Raw genomic sequence first — 16,127 nt, forward strand, 5'->3', positions numbered from 1 at the left:
CCACTGCTCCTGCAGACGGCACTCCTGGATCTGCCCTGCGTGGCTTTCCTCGCCTCTCTTCCCCTTTTAACTCCTTGTTTTACGTTTCATGTAAGCTCTGTATTTCTTTGTGATTCAACCTGAGAATCTTTTTTCTTTTGCTAGTTAAACTCATTTATTTTTATTGATAGTTCGGATGTGTTTGATCTTAGTTTTCTTCTGCTTTTCATGTGTGTGTGTATTTACTTTTAAGTCTTTTAACTCAGTTTTCCATTCTTTTTGTATTTTTTTTAAAGTTTATCCGATTTTTCTGCTATTTGGGGGAGTCGGTGCCTTTGTCTACATGAGATATTGTAATAATGTTTCTGTGTTGTCTTTCAGTGTCCTTCTCCCATGGACTCTAACCCAAGACTCCTGAGAGCGTGCCGTGTTCCCCCAACGTGTGCCATGTCAAATGGCAAGATGAAGTTGCAGATGTGCTTATGTTTATGAACTGTGAGGTAGACAGGTGGGCTGTCCTGGGTCACCTGGGAGGGCTCCCCAACCTGGTCCTGAACACAGAGAACTCTGTAGCCTCAGTAGGGAGATGGGTGGGGGCCGGCAGAGTTGCAGAAGTGGGAACGATTTGGCCAGCCCCTGCCGGCCCCAAGATTCAGGAGTGCAGAGGGGTCTGGAATTGAGGCCCCGGCCCCCTGGCATGGGCCGGGACACAGACTTCAGTCATGCAGCCACCTGGACCTGCGTCTGCCTGAACCTCGAGGTGCTTTCCCTGCTCCGGGAGGCACAGCCCACCTGGAGACCCTGACCTGTAGCAGCTGCCACAGAGCAGGCTCTGGAAGCCAAGTTTGGGCCATCTGATGTGCCAGCAGTAGGAAGCTCATCCACTTCTCTGGGCAGTTGTACAGTTACTGTGCTTGGTGTTCTAGCTCCCGTCCCCAGCTTTAGTCGCCCGCAGTCCTTTGTCGGTGTTGGCCTTTGTGCTGTGGCATCTTCTTGTCTTCTCTGACTGGATTGTAGCTTTAAATGCTGTCCTCGGCTCTGGTGCTTGCGGGCTTCCTCTCTCCCCTCTGGTCCCTGCAGCTGTCACTGCTTGGGTCAGGCTCTACCTCGGCCCGGCCTGCTGTCTCCGGAATCCCGCCTGGCCTGGTCGTCCAGCACTAGGTGGATGTATCCAGCGCCTGCTGACAGCCTGATCAGAGTGTTTTCTTGGGGGGCTGGTGGGAACTGCTGTCCCCCAGCACTGTGGGTTCACAGGGCAGTGTGGGACAGCATGGGCTGTGGGTCAGCACTGCTGGGCTTTGACTCTTTAGCTGATGTCACTCCCCGTTTCCTGACTTGGAAGGTTGCTTTGGAAAAACCTGACCGGCTTGGTTTTTCTTCCCTGTACAAGTGATTTGCTTTCCTTCTTTTTGCCTCACTTTTGCCCACCATCCGAGTCTCTGTCATTTGTGATGCTTTTGACTGTCCTTTGATTACGTTTTAGGAATTCACCCTGGGGCAGGCTGTGCGAGTCTCTGTCTCCTCCTCGCTGTTGATGGTGGACTTGATGCACAGGAGTCCTGATTTCGGTGAAGTCATTTGTCTGCCTTTTTCTTTTGTCATTTGTTATCGAGTGTCATGACTAGAGACCACTGCCACTCTGTCTTGGAGGTCCCTGTTTCCCACGCGTTGCGTTCAGTTCTGGGGTGTGCTTCCTGTTCACCTTGGTGTGGGGTTTAGGGTTGGGGTCCAGTGGTGTTCTTTTGCATGTGGCTAGTTTACTTGGCACTACTTGCAGAAAGGACGCTCCTTTCCCTGTGAAATGGTCTCGGCAGCTCGTCACAATCCCTGGGCCGTATATGAGGGGTTGTGTCTGGCTGACTGTCCTAGTCTCTGGGTCTGCATGTGTGTCTTTGTGCCACAGTCAGGCTCACCAATGTGATGATTGCAGCTTTGTACAAGTTTTGGAATCATGAAGAGTGTGACCTGTGACTCTATTCTTTCTCAAGATTGTTGTTGGCTGTTCAAGTTTATCGTTCATTTTGGAATGAATTGGTTTTTTCCTGGGCGGCTCTTTGTGAGAGCCCCCCAGCCCCCGTCTAGGATGGGATGGTGAGGGGGATGGGAGCTGGGCAGCTCTGCGAGTCCTGTGCTCTCCCTGGGGCTGCACAAAGGCAGGCAGCTTCCTGCAGACCTCTGCTGGGTCCTTCTGATTCTGGGTGTGGCCGGTCCCCTCTCCACTGCTTGGTCTTGGTGTCCTCACGGGAGGCCCACTTCCTTGCTGGTTCAGGGGGAGCGCCTTTCTGTGGGTGCTCCCTAGACCTGCTTCCCAGGCCTTGCAGCCTCGCCATGCCCACGCCCGTTCCCCGCCTGGCAAAACTCTGCCTACTTGCTCACTGCCTGGGTGCCAGCCCTCACCTGAGGTAGGGGTCTGGATTGCATTTCCTGTTTTGTCTAAATAGGAAGTTTGGCTTCTTAGACTCTTTGTTAGTTTGGGGAGCATCCTCCTTGTTGTTTCCTAGAAAGAAATAGGAAAGACATGCCAATATATACCGCCAGGTCTGCTTGCCATGAGGGCCCTCCCTTTGATGACCCCCCAGAGTGTGAGCCTGCCTTCTCTGGCACTTGCAAATGGGAGGTCTCACCCACACCCTGACCTCTCTGCCGGGACAGTAGAGCTGCCAACCCTGACAGCACCACTTGAGGTTCCTAGGGGTTGTGGGCCAGGCCAGCAGGAGGCTCAGGGACTGCTGCTCTCAGCACCATGGACAGTACCTGCATGGACGCCTGCCCTGCATCTGCAGCCTGCATCTGTAGCTGTCCTGTCCACCTGGCACCTCCTGCCTGCAGGCCTTTGGACAAGTGGCAGGAGGCACAGGGTTGCCCTGGTATCCCAGCCACTGGTCTGGCCTGCCGCTCAGTGCCACTCAGTATCAGCTGGTGCGAAGGCAGCTGGGGAGGGGCTGGGGGCAGGAAAAGAGGAGGAGAGAGGAGTTATGGAGAGAAGAGAGCCCCTAGGGCCGAGAGGAACAGTCATCCTTTGCATTGATGAAGCAGACTTATCAGTGTCGCCTTGTGGTGGAGGAGGGGACCGAACAGGCTTGGTTGTTGTCAGTGTGCAAGGGGACTCCAAGCCTCCAGGGGGCTGAGGCCCTGTGAGGACCTCCCAGGTACAAGGGAGGATGTGTTGATCCTTCCCCAGTGTGTGTAGTTTGGGGAGGTGTGTCTGTCACTGGCTCCGAGCCCCCCAGCCCAGGCAGAGTCTGCTCAAGTGTTTGCCAGTGGGTGAACTGTCATCTGTCGTGTCTTTACACTGACCACTGCCCCAGCCTGAGGGAGACATGTGACTCCTCAAGTTATTTGAGAGCTTCTGAAACTCTGTGAACTCCTGGGCATTCCATCACTGCTCCCACCCCATCCAGCCCTTGGGGCTCCTGGTGGAGCACCCAGATTCTCTCCTGCTCTTGCCTCTGGCCATGCTGTGGGCCTCCCGGGACTGCCAGGCTGGCTGCCTGTGCTGGTGGCTCCCGAGTGTGAAGCTCAGAGCTGAGTTGAAGAGCTGGCTGGCCGAGTCTGCTGAGGAGGTTCTGGCATTGAGCCGGTGCCGCTGCAGATGGAGGGATATCTGCCCCACCTCTTCCATCCTGGTCCAGCTGTCTGGTACCTGGGGGGGTGGGTCTTCCAAACCTTGTGGTGGTGATGGAGTGCCTCTCTTGGGAGTCCTCCCCTGGACCTCTAGAGCTGCCCTGGGTATGGTGGCTACATGACATCCCTTCCACTGGCTGCACGCTCATCAGGTTGAGCTTGTGCCCATCCTCAGTGACCTCATGGGGAGGGAGCCAGGCTATGAATGCCCAGACACACTCCCGGATTATGGCTATGGCAGTTTGGAGTGATGGCTGTTCAGAGCAGGTGCCAAAGCCTGGTGGACAGGGCTAGCACAGCTTTTAGGGGAAAGGGACCTGGGTCTGGATTCCACCCAGGCCATTGACCCACTGGGTAGCCTGGGGCAAGCTCTGACATCTCTGAGCCTCATCTCTCTGGCTGGGAAGTGCTGACAGTAGAAGCTCCCTTGCCGTGAGCCTGATAGTCACAAGTGTAGACAATTGTTCCATTCTCTCCTCCAGAGTTGTGCTGTGTGGTGAGGGGAGTGACTTCCCTCCAGAGCAGGATGTGCCCAAGTGAATCGGGGCACACTGTGGTCTTCCCCTTGCCTTACTGACCTCCATCCCTGCACCTACAGCCTGCTCGGAGACTGTGCCGATGGGGGCTCTCCTGCCTCTGCTGCTTGACTTGAGCGTCATCCTCTTGCTCCTTTGCTTCTGCCGTCCTGGGGAGAGGGAACGTGGTGAGATGTAGTAGCTGGGTGGTGGGCACAGCTGGACCTGGATGCTTCCCTTCCCAGGAAGGGAAGAGGTTGGCATAGAGGCAACGCGGGCAGGAGGAGGGGAGGCATGCACTGTGGACATCCTGACTGCCCTTTTGTGCTGCTAGTGATTGTGCTTCTCCATGGCTGATTCCGGACGTCATTTTGCAAGGTGCCTGGGGGTGCCCGGCTGGCAATCTGTCTGACGTGGAATCCAAGTTGCTATAACAACACTGATTCATGCAGTCGCAGCTCCCCTGGCTGGGCCCTGCCTCTCTCTGGCTCTGAGGCATGTACAGACACACGTGCTTGCGCGAGCACACCTACGTGGAGACCCCGAGGGCTGGTGCCGGGCAGGGCTGAGTGGGTCTGGGCACAGCCAGGCCTCCTCCACCTTGGTGTGATGCCTCCGAGCGTGTGCCTTGGCGTGTGGGGTGTCAGGTACAGTCAGGGGAGTGGGTTGCAGCCTACTCTACTGGGGGGCAGGACTGGGCAGCTTCTGAGGGGGGTGTGGGCACGAACCATGCTCTGTGACTCAGTGTCTCCCACGTGTAGCTTGAGCAAGGGACCGCAGAATGCCTGCTGCTTCTGAGTCTGGGCAGGCAGGTTTTGCCTGCTCACTCATGTGGCGGGGGCCTTTCCTGGGGCCCCAGCGAGAGGGGATGCCAGCCTAGGGCACACCATCCCACTGATTGTCCCACAGGAAACTGCAGTCTGCTGTGAGCAGCTCCTGGTGCCACGGTCGCCACCTCATTTCCAGGCTGGCCCTGGCCTCTGCTTCCTCTTTCCTCTGAGACAGGCCAGAGGTTCGCCAGTGGGGCTGGGGCTGCTCCAAGACGCCGCCTGCCTCTGCCCCCAGCTCTGACTCCAGCCAACACCTGATCCTCTAAGGCCTCAGGGGACTGGCAGGTTTTTAAAGGAGGAAGCCACACTGGGTGCTGGAAGGGGTTAGTCTGGCCATGAGCGTCCTCAGGGCTGATGGGAGGCCCTTGAGTCATTCAGTCCTCGCTGGGGATTCAGTCATTCATCCTGGGGACCTGTGTTGAGTGGGCAGGAGCTGGTGAGAGAAGTGGGTTTGATTTGGCCTCGGGCTGCCCATGGCCTTCGGGGGCTGAACTGGTTCTGTGGACATCCTCTTAGTGCCCCAGTAATTCTGAAGACGACCTGGAGCCCTGTGGGCTGGGCCAGGCTGGTGCTCCCGGCCCTGGTTGGATACCAGTCTGTAGTGCTGGGATGTGAGGCGCAGCAGGGTACTGTGGAAATGCAGCTGAAGGCGAAGGGGTGTGTGCGCGCGTGTGGGTAAGGGTGGGATGAAGAGCACTGGAAAAGCTTTATCTCAGTTTCCAAAAAATAGACCCTGTTGTCATAGAAAGCTCACAGCAGAGGAAGGAAACCAGCCATTGCTTGGTGGTGATCATTCAGACCCTCGAGCTCTTTCCTGTCTTTTTTCTGCTGTGGTATTTGATGGAATTGTGTCCTCACTAGGTGACTTACTTGCACCCCTGCTGTTTCACCTGAGAGTTAGGGTCATCTGCTGGGAGGGTGGCTGGCGAGGAGAGGATTGAGCCAGGGGTGACCATCTGGTGGGCTGCCAAGAGAAGTGGGATCAGCCTGGGCTGGGGGAGGTGGGGAAGAGCTTGGGGCAGTGGGTGTTTGCAGGGGTGCCCTGGAAAAGGGACACAGCCTCCTGGGGTCCTCTCTCCTGCTGTTCCCAGGGCAGTCTGGCCAGCAGGAGGCTCCTGGATGTTGCCATCCTGTCCAGCTCCCTAGTGCCCCTGAGAGAGTGCCAGCAGTGCCTCTCCCGCTGTGTGACCTTGTGAACCTGTGCTCTGGGCTGTCGTGTCTCCGCTGTCGCTGGCCCGAGAGCCAGGCCTGGCTCCATGGGGGATGTTCTGTGACTTTGGGCTCCTCAGTTCTCTCTGTGCCTTAGTTTCTCACCTGTAACCTTGAGGGGGGTGGAAGTGGGTGAATGCATTTGAAGTGCACTGGACAGCACTTGGCACCAGGTGAGTATGCAGCAAAGGTCTCAGAAAGTCCGTTGCTCCTCCTGCCCCTCCTCGTCAACGTCGCTGTCCTGTGACCACAGCTTCTTAGGAATAGGTGCTGGAGGGCTCAGTTTCCGCTCTGCTGGGTGCTGCGTAGGCAGCCTGCTCAGTCTTGGGAGGGCAGGGTGGAACCTCGGGACCTTGCCTGGTACCTGGGGAGGCTTCCTTCCCAGCAGATGTAGCTGGGAGCCCAGGAGGCCGAGCATAGCCACTAGCCTGCCCCACGAGGAGGCACTTGGAGACTGCTGCGTCAGGAAGCCTTTTGCTTGCTTCACACTGCCCATGGCTGGCCAGGTGCCCTCTTTTGTCTCATATGGTCCCTGGCCTTTGGTGCCTTCTGGTACTTCCCCATGGGGTAGGACTTTCAAGGGTTTTAATCTTCAAGGGTCTCACTCTCCTCCCTAGGGCATAGGGACAAGTGGGCTTCCCTGTCACCTTCCGCAGAGTGCTCCTGTTGGGAGCCTTGGTGGCTGTTTAGAAGCTGTGGCTCTGGTGAGCTGCGTGGGGTGAAGTTGGGTGGGGCACTGGATACTGGGGCTGAGCCACAGGGCTGGGAGGAGGGGCTGGTTGGGGAGGGGACTGGCACCTCTCGCTGTGTTGATGCTTCCCAAGGCTTGCTGTGTGCCACGTTCCGTCCTTGCTGCAGTGGTCCTCAGAGGCATGGTGGTTGAGGAGACGGAGGTTCTTGGGTGAAGCCCACGGAGCAAGGTGCCATGGTGAGGTGGAAGGCACCTTCCTTCTACAAGCTCTTCTTCTGCAGAGGATGCTGCCAGCCCAGCCTGGGAGAAGCTGGTGTTAGAACCATGGTCAGGGCGCGCCGGGCTCTGCGATCATAGATCCTGGAGCTTGACAGGCAGCCCCTGCCTTGGCTTTGGGAAGAGAGACTTGACTTACCCAGGGTCAGAAGCAGCTCACATGTGGGTGACCAGATGGGGCCTGCGTGGATCAGCTCCGGTCCTAGCTCATGCGCTCCCCATGGCCACCCCCAGAAGGGGGTACTTTGTTACAGATGCACGGAGTCAGGGGCCTTCATTTCACCCAAGGCAACAGAGCTTGGTAGTCCAGGAACCTGACTTCCCAGAGTGCAGGCTATCTTTGGTGGCTTGACTTGGCATGACCAGTCCTGGGTGCTCTAGGGCTGGTGGAGCTGGCTCAGGACGGATGGGAGCTTTTCCCCAGGTGAAGCCCCCAGTGGTGGATTGGCCTTGTTATCCCACTTCCTAAATTGTGGAAATGAACACAATGATCTTGAGCCAAACCGGATGAGCTTGTTTGTCTAGGCCGGAGGCGGGTGGCCGGGAATGGGAACGAGATGTGTTGGTCACTCCTGGCCATTTGACCTGCAGATGCATGCTGCCCTGGGTGCTCGCCACACTAGGGTTGGGCTTCTGGTGGCCTGTGTGTAAGGTCTGATGATATGGGTCCATCTGGGCCCTGGGACTTAGTAAGGGTCTGCCCTGGCAGAGCCTGCCCGCTCTGGCCCCCTTGTTCTAAGGAGTTGCATCCTGTGTTCAGTTCACCTGGGAGCTCCAGCAGCTTTCTTGGTTAGGTGATGACGCTCATTCGGTTTGTCATCTTTGCAGACAGTGATGGGTGTGCCTGGCAGAGACTCGGAGAGCCTCAGTGGTGGCATCTGAGGTGCCTCTTAGGTGCAGGGTCCTGAGCACCCACCAGCAGTCTGGTGGAGGTGAGACCAATCCTCCCAGCCTGCCTGCAGCCGCGGCCACTTGGGGCATGTGTCACAGCTTGAGACCTGGTTCACTTACCAAGTGTACACTTCAGTGGCTCTTGGGTGCTGAAACGGTGCTTGGCCACCGCCACCTTCTGGTTCCAGAATTCTTCCAGCTCCTAAAGAGCCCATGCCCACTGGCAGGCACTCCTGTTCCCAGCTCTGCTCTGCCCAGCAACCCAGCCTGCTTTCTGGCTTTAGGGATTTTGCTGGTTCTGAACTTTTCCCTTTGGAAGGAGTCTGACAATGTGGTCCTCCATGACTGGCTTCTCACACTGAGCTCCATGTGTCAGGGTCTGTGCCTGTCATCCCACCTCTCCGAACCTTGTGGTGGGTGTGGCAGGCACCTCCTGCCAGGCTTCTTTCTACCCATGGCAGGTTTGCTGTGCACACAGTGAGACCCAGATGCCGAGGGCTCACGATTTGAGTTTCCACATCTGTCTCGCGGTGTAACGTCCCCAAGTAGCCACCTAGTGCCCCGAGCCCCAGAGTAGCCCTCGTGTCCTACCCCTTCCCTGTTCTGTTTATCTTGCAGGGTTTGGCCTGTCCTGGAATTTCCTGCAGCTCAAGTCATGCGGGAGTGTGTTGATGCATGCCATTCACACCCGTGACTCCGCCACGTGTCCCTGGGCTCTCGGCTCTGCTCTCTGTTCTGATGCTGCGCAGCGTCTGACCCTGAGTGTGATTGTGTGACGCACGTTGCCTTTGCGTTGGGCTGTGTGCTGCGCAGACGGGCCACCGTCCGTCCTGCACACATTCTGAGTGGGTGACGGGCTGCTCTGACCATGGGTGCAGGGCTCTTGGGGACGTGTGTTTTCTGCTCTCCTAGGGCAGGGTGGCTGCGCCAGGGCACTTGTCTCTTTATCAGAGCTGCCAGATGGCGCTGACTGGCGGCCCCATGGTGTACCCACAGGCAGGACATGAGCACCTTGCAGCCCTTGTAGCCCAGCTGAGTGCGCAGCTGTGGGCTTACTGTCACTCCAGTGATGTCCTGCGCCTGGACGTGAGCTGGGCGTGCTGCCTGGGCACCTGTGGCAGTGGAAACTCGCCCGTGGTGTGTGTGGTGTGCACTGATGCGCCGTTGTCGACTCCGGGTGGTTGTAGCCCCGTGCGCCCAGAGGCTTTCGTGGTGCTGCCCCTTCCTCTCTGTGCCCTGACTGGGTGGGCCACTGTGTGTCCTGAGGGGCGGGTTGCTGCCCCCACGGTCCCTGTGCTGGGGGTTGGCCCCTGCCATCTCTCTTTCTTGCTTTAGTTTGTAATATGTTTGAATTTTTTTTTTTTTTAGACTAAATCTCAGCAGTGCCTTATATATTCAGGATGTAACCTTCATCATTTTGTTGAAAACATGTTTTCACTTTTATCTTTTGCCTTTTAATTTTGCTTATATTGCATTTTGATTTACGGAATCTTTGAAAATGTGCTGCCAAATCTATTTTCCCCGGTATGTGTGTTTGCGTGCGCACGTGCTTGCTTAGCAGTACTTTGGTATTTGGTGGATGTTTTGTGTTTATTTTAAAACTATTTAACCCTTCCGTCCATCTGGAATTTGTCTTGGTGTGAGTGTCAGATGAGGAGCTGGCTGGCATTTTCCTAGTTCACTGGTGTGTCTGTGTGTCAGATGAGGGGATAATGGAGGAGGTCTCGGAGGGAGGGACTGCGGGTGCTGGCCCTTCCCCTCCCTGGTGGGCAGGCTCTGAGGTGGTGGGGAAATCTCTGTGTAGCGCAGGGAGGGGAGGAGGGACGGCAGGGCGCCGGGCACCAGGCATTAGGCACCAGGTGTGTTTGGTTCTGTGCTCTGCCAGGAGCAGCCCTCTGCTTCCTAGGTGGCTCTGAGCCCAGGTCCTCATTTTGGCCCTCCCACTATCCAGGACCTGGTGGATCTGCCTGCTGTGTGTCCAGCTGGGGGACAGACCTTTCTGTGGGTGTCCAGAGATGGGTGCAGTGTACCCGCCTTCGCACCCAGGCCTGTGCTCCCACCAGGCTTGTTGCCTCATGCCAGGCCCTGGAGTCCTGTTTGGGTGAGCCCCTTGGCTACTGCCTGCTGTTGCCCTGACCTTCTCCCGGGCACAGGACCTGTCTTAGTCCATGTGAGCTTTTGTAACTGGGTGTCTTATACCTGCAGGCGTTTATTTCTTTGGGTTCCGGAGGCTGAGTGCCTGGGGTCGGGCCTGCAGAATAGGGTCTGGTGAGTGCCTGCCCTGGGCTGCATATGGTGTCTTCTTGCTGTGTCCTTCCATGGCAGAAGCAGAGAAGCAGGCTCTCCTGGGACTCTCCCAGGGGTGCTCGTCCCACACAAGGGTACCTCCTGAGGCCCTGCCTCCATCCTGTCACCCTAGGGGTTAGGTTTTCACACATGAGTTTGGGGACACACATTCAGACCACAGCAGAGCCCAGCAGGCTCCCAGGCTGCCTCTAAGGGGGGACACAGGGGCCCGAGTCTGCCATGTGAGGCCTGCCGGTCCTGCCTGCCTTTCTCCTCCATCAGCAACTGGCTGCTCCCCGTTCTTGAGTGTGTGGACAGGCTGAAAGAGATGGGGCCTTTCTGGAGGTCCTGCACTGGCCAAGACAGAGTAGGAGTCAGACCTGCTGTCTCTGTAGCCCAGTTTTCCCTGGCTGCTGGGCCTGGCACTGCCCATGTGTGTAACAGCTTCTGTGAGCTATCTGCCTGCGCAGCAGTCCATGCTCCCAGCCCGGAGGGTGGCTGCGCTGGTGGCCATGCCTCTTCTCCTCCCTGCCCTCTCCATCTTGGCCTGTCCCCCATCGTTAGCCTCTTGCCTCAGCAGATCCCCATCAGTCACAGCCTGGCCTGGGCTGGGCGTGAGGGACCCGTGGTGGTGGGAGGAGGCTGGCTGCTGCTCTGAGGAAGCTGTGTCTTCTGGGTCTCTGCTGTCACCTCCAGGGGTCTTGGCGTGTAGGTTGGCCAGGTGGCCCAGTGTTGGTAGGGTCAGGTGTGCTTTGAGTTTTTCGCGGAATGGCTTGATCTGCTCATTTAAGGGTTGGGCTTCAAGAGACCATGCTAGTGCGCTGTCATGGAACCGGCCGGTGCCCAGAGGCTACCCAGTGGCTGAGCCCTTGGGCCAGTTGCTGCAGGCCCACCAGGCAGATGTCTGCAGGGTCAATGCAGCTGATCCTGGCCCAGGGCCTATCCTGCCAGGGCTTGCTCTTCCTCTGCCAGCCTGGCCCTCCTCTCCTAAGGGCCACATTCTCTCTGCCCTTCCCATGTGATTATGTGTTCTTCCTCTCCTTCCCTGGGCATTGGCCACAAGGATGCCCTGGTGGGAGGGCTACCTTGTATTGGTGGCCATGAGGCGTGGCCCTCCTAAATTTAGGCGTGTTCTTTTTAGCCAGCCTGTGGCCTCCCTGGGGAAAGGGGACAGGAGCTACTGGTGTTGGGTGCGGGCCTGGCCTTGTGTCCCATGGATCTTGTAGCATGTGTATTAGTCTAGCAGCAGCAGTCTGCGTGCGTGTGTGTGTGCCCGCATGTACTGCGTGAGGGGTGGAGGCCTTTGGGGCACCTCCCCGAGGCACTGGTGCTTGGAGTCTTGCTCCCCTTCCTTCCTTCCCAGGGCCAGCCTGGAGGGGTGCAGCTGTTGTCTTGGATCCTAGAGGTCGTCGAGTTACTGCTCTGTTCCTCCTGCCACCGCCCAGGCCTTCATCTTTGATCTCTGGCCTCACAGGTGGCTGGAGTTCTGGGCAAGGTTTTGGTGTCAGGTCCCCTCCTTGACCTGACATGCTTTCTCCCACCCAGCCTGCAGCCTGATCCTGCACCGTCTGTGGGAGATGCCTGCTGGTGGTCATCCCAGAGAGTAGGGCCAGTGTTGCTCTGCTGATGGGTGGTGGTCACAGGGAGAGAGCTATACCTGGCTCCTGCTCTCAGGCCCCACCAGACATGCCCTGGCTCTGGCCATGAGCTGGGCATGGGATGAGGCCTCTGTTGAGCCCATAGGCGGGGCCCTCCCTGGAGGACAGCAGCAAGCCCTTCCTAGTTCTACCCAGGGGTGTTTAGTGCCTGCGTTCTGGTTTCTGGGTCAGGTGGGGGTGGGCCTGGGGGAGTACAGCTTGTCATGACCATCGTATTGCCTCCCTCCTAGGTGGATGTTTTCCCAACCACAATGCTGGGTGAGGTCCTGCTGGGCCAGGCCGTGGCCTCACAGGGCCTTTAGGACCACCCCAGCTGGGCTTTGAAGCTGGCTGGGCCTGAGCCAGCTCCCATGGCCCTGGCCCAGGTCTATATCCTGCGGCCCCTTCAAAGACCAGATGGTCTGCTTCCCAAGGGAGCTGTGCCCAGCTCTGGGCTAGGGTCATGTGCTTTCTTCCAGACCTGGACCTTCCTGCCCCTTCGCCTTCCTGAGGGAGAAGACCCTGTCCTGGGAGAGACTGATGGGGGCAGGGTGGGAAGCAGCCTGTGGAGCAGCAGAGAGGAAGGTCTCAGCACTGGAGAGGCCAGGGGACTTGTGGAGTCCTGCACAGCAGTCTGGGGCTCTGGCAGGAGCCACCTGAGCACCCGATGTCAGGGAGTGCAGCGTGAGCTCACTGCTCCCTCCAACTGCCCTGGGGGACTGCTGAGGAGGCTTGGCCTGGAGGAGGGGCCTAGGAGCAGGGAGGTGGAAAGTGCCAGAGGCCACTCGTGGCCCACCTCTCTCGGGAAAGAGGGCTAGGAGGTCAGAGAGCACTCCCTTCCCTGGGACCTGCAGCCTTCCCCTCTCGCCGCCCTGCTGGATGGTTCTTACTCTCTAGGCCACCTGCAGGGCTGCACTGAGCACTGTCATCTGCAGGTGGCAGGTGTCTGTGGTGCCCCAGCCCTCCCTGTCCCCCTCCCGTCACTGTTCTCCTCCTCCTTCAACAAGTCCTCTGGAGGAGCCCCAGGCTCTGGGACTGTTGACTGAAGCCCGCAGCAGAGGCCACAGTGAGGGGCTCTCTGTCTCTTGCCGCCTTCTGCCCAGCTCTCCAGCAACTGCGTGGTGGAGGCCTTGGTGTGTCCTCTGTGCTTCAGTCTGGACCTCTCTTCCAAGCCCTAGCCCTGAACCCTGTTGCTCTCTTCAGTGGCTGGCCCAGTGCTCTGAGTTTCCGAGCCCTCCTTCCACAGCCTTCCCCATCTGGGTGAGTCACCCGGACCGCGGTCCCATTCTTCTGCTTGCTTTGGCCAGGGGTCGACAGGCTTGTCCCTGCAAGGGCCAGACTCTAGCATCTGGGTTCCCAGGCCTCCCCTGACTCTGGCTGTGGGGTGCTGAGGAGATGGCACTAGGCAGTGCTAGGTGAGTGGGCCTGGCCCTGCTTACTCAGACCTCAGCCCCATGCGCCTGCCCTTGGCTCAGGGCCTCTGGGGACCACATGGGCCTTGCCCTTGCAGCTCCAGACTGCAGCTGTGTCCACCCAGGTGCCCCATAGGGAAGCGGCTTGCCTAGCGCCCACCTGGTACCTTTGTGCCCCTCAGAGGGTGCCGCCAGTGAGTGTCTGTCTTCACAAGTAAGCGCTGCCTGATCTTCCTGTGATGCCAGGTCTGTTGACAGGGGACAGATGCATAGTGCCACTCGCGGCAGTGTCCAGTGAGCTCCAGGAGAGCTCCAGTCAAGTTGGAGCATTGTGCCTTTCTCCTGCCTGATGGTCTGTCCCTGATCCTACCCCTCCGGCGGCAGCCTGATGTGACTTCTGCTCTGTAGGCCCCTGCGTTGACGCGCTGTGTGGGGTTCGTGTCCTTTCCCCTCGAGGTCTGTAGGAGCGCTGTGTCGCCCGCCCGGGAGGCTTCTTGGGGGAGGGCAGCTGCCTGTTGAGTGTCTGCGAGATGATATTGGTTTGTGTCTTGTGTGGAGTCCTCGAGTTGCTGCACTTTTGGGCGGGACTGTGAGTTACAGAATAGTGACTGTTGGTGACATTCCCTCACTCTCCTTTCGATGCCGGTAGGGTCCTCATGGCAGTGATGTCCCTGTGTGGGGTGAGGCAGTGGTGCCCACTCAGGATGGAGTTTGTGTGCGGCTCCTCTGGCTTTCCCAGCGCTGCTGTCTGGAGGCGCAGGGTCAGTGCTGGTCTCCCGGCCACCCGACTTCACCCTGCTGGGGTGGGGGTGGGGGCGGGGGCGTGAATTCTGGCAGGTGCCCTCTCACGCCCCCTTGAGGAGGCCATGGTGTGTCGGCTGTAATTCTCCTCTCCATTCTTGGTGTCTGTCTTTTCCCTGCCAGGTTCCAGGGTTTTAGTTTTCCTTTCCAGCAGGTTAATGATATTCTCTTTTTCCTTTCTGTTTGGCTTGGCATTTGTCGCTGCGGTGTCCCCCGGGCTCGGGCCTGTGGTGTGGTGCTCTCAGTCTGCCCAGGCTGTCGCCACAGTGCCGCAGACCTTGCTCCTGGCTGGGAGGCCCGGGCCAAGGGGGCAGCTGGTTTGGTGTTTGCAGCATCCCGTTTCCTGGGTCATAGACAGGACCCTCTTGCTGTGTCCTCCACTGGGAGGCCGAGGGGCCCCTGGGGGCCTCTCTCCCCTTCACGAGAGCTTTGCCCTGTGACCTAGTCACCTCCCAGAGGCCCCTCCCTCTGCTCAGTACCATTGCTTGGAGGGCAAAGACTTGGCACACGACTTTTGGGGGAAACATGTTAAGCCTGCAGCAGAGTCCCTCGAGGAGCAGCTGTGGAGAGCTCTTTGCTGTCCTCTTGGATGCCTCCTTGCCTGTCTCTTCTCCTCACCTTCCGGGGCATCCATGGTGTCTAGGAGCTCCCAGGGGCTGGCTTTCCCTTTCCTGTTCACTCCCTTCTTGATGCATCGGCCTGGGGATTTCTGGCCGTGGCTCTTCTGCTCACTGCACCCTGGCTGCAGGGACCCTGCTGACAGGTGCCTTGAACGTGCGCTTCACTTCTGTCACCATGTGTACGACTGCCAGCGTTTCCATTTGGCACTCTGGTACTTCCACTTCCCGCCTATGGGCCATCTTTTCCACGGGCTTTGATGTCGCAGTCATGGTTACTGTGAATTCCCAGGAGTTCTGACGTTGAGGTCTGCTTCTGCTGACTCTTGGGTACTTCTCCTTGTGCTCCTGTGTGTCTCCTGTTTTGGGTTGGTTTCAACTGATTTTGACTTCCTGTGTGGGGTGTCAGGTGAGGTACCTAACATGCTCAGCAATGGTGTGCCCTGTTTTCTGGGCCCTTCACGGGGGTGGTTCAGCTGGCCAGATGTGGCTGGCTTTGGGCTTTGCTGCAGCTACAACTGCCCTGAAGATGCAGCCTCACCTTCCTCTGGAGTTACCTTGGGTGGGTGGGGTGGGCCTGTGTTTGCTCCCCAACTGCACATGCAGGGGCAGCCTCTCTCCATCCCTGCCCCATGTGGGGAACTGGGTGACCTGGTGTGGGTGCTCAGGGGCCTGGTGGTGCCCTGCGGCAGCCTTGGGCTTGGGCAGGTGTGGGCTTGTGCCTGTGGCTTTCTCAGGGGCCCTGTGCTCTTCCTTTGCCTTGATTCCCTTACTCATCCTGCATGGGAGCATCTCCTGCCCCTTCCTGGTGGGCCTGGAAGGGCCTCCTCCTGCATTTCCAGGGATGGAGGGCTATTTCTTTATTCTCTAGAATTTGTGGGTGCCTTGTTTGCCCTGGAGCTATGGGTCAGCAGTTGCTGTCCTCGACCCCCCAGTGTTTATCAGGGGAGAGGGCATTCCTACAGGGCTGCTGGGCTTCCACTCTTCTTGCCCCTGCACCCTGATATACTGCCTGTCCCGCTCCAGGCTTCCTGGTCAACACCTGGATCCAGGAGAGGAGATTTCCGCCCTTGGCAGAGTGCTTACCTGCTTGCGTACCCCATGGCCCTGCCATTTCTGGGCTGCCTGCCCTTGGGCTCTGTCTTGTCTCCCCTGTCTGTAAGTATCTACTGACTGTTGCCCTGAGACTTCAGCTCTGATGAGTCAAGAAAACGATGAGTTTGTAGTTTTGTAGTCTTTTCTTACTGTTGTTTCAGGGCAGCTCCCTTGGAGCTTCCTGCAGGGCAGGTGGCGGCAGGGCCGTAACTGTGGGAGCTGCGTTTTCTTGTTTGAAGCAAGTTTGAACCTCTTCTCATGTGT

The 16,127-nt window shown here is 58.0% G+C and overlaps 1 protein-coding gene across 10 annotated transcripts in view; it reads left to right on the forward strand.

Annotated features, from left to right (window-relative positions):
* Positions 1-16,127, forward strand: part of Tsnare1 (t-SNARE domain containing 1) — a 113,626-nt gene that overhangs the window by 14,640 nt on the left and 82,859 nt on the right. Inside the window, exon 2 of one of the 10 annotated variants that reach the window (XM_078016606.1) lies at positions 361-487. The exons of 7 other annotated variants lie outside the window; for them this stretch is intronic. The gene's annotated coding sequence lies outside the window, so the exon portion shown is untranslated. Of the gene's footprint in view, positions 1-360; positions 488-4,677; positions 4,766-16,127 lie in introns of those variants that run through there. 2 more of the 10 variants (XM_078016607.1, XM_040293561.2) reach the window with 2 other exon arrangements.

Source organism: Ictidomys tridecemlineatus, chromosome 7 (genome assembly GCF_052094955.1).
Source record: "Ictidomys tridecemlineatus isolate mIctTri1 chromosome 7, mIctTri1.hap1, whole genome shotgun sequence".
Classification (NCBI taxonomy): domain Eukaryota; kingdom Metazoa; phylum Chordata; class Mammalia; order Rodentia; family Sciuridae; genus Ictidomys; species Ictidomys tridecemlineatus.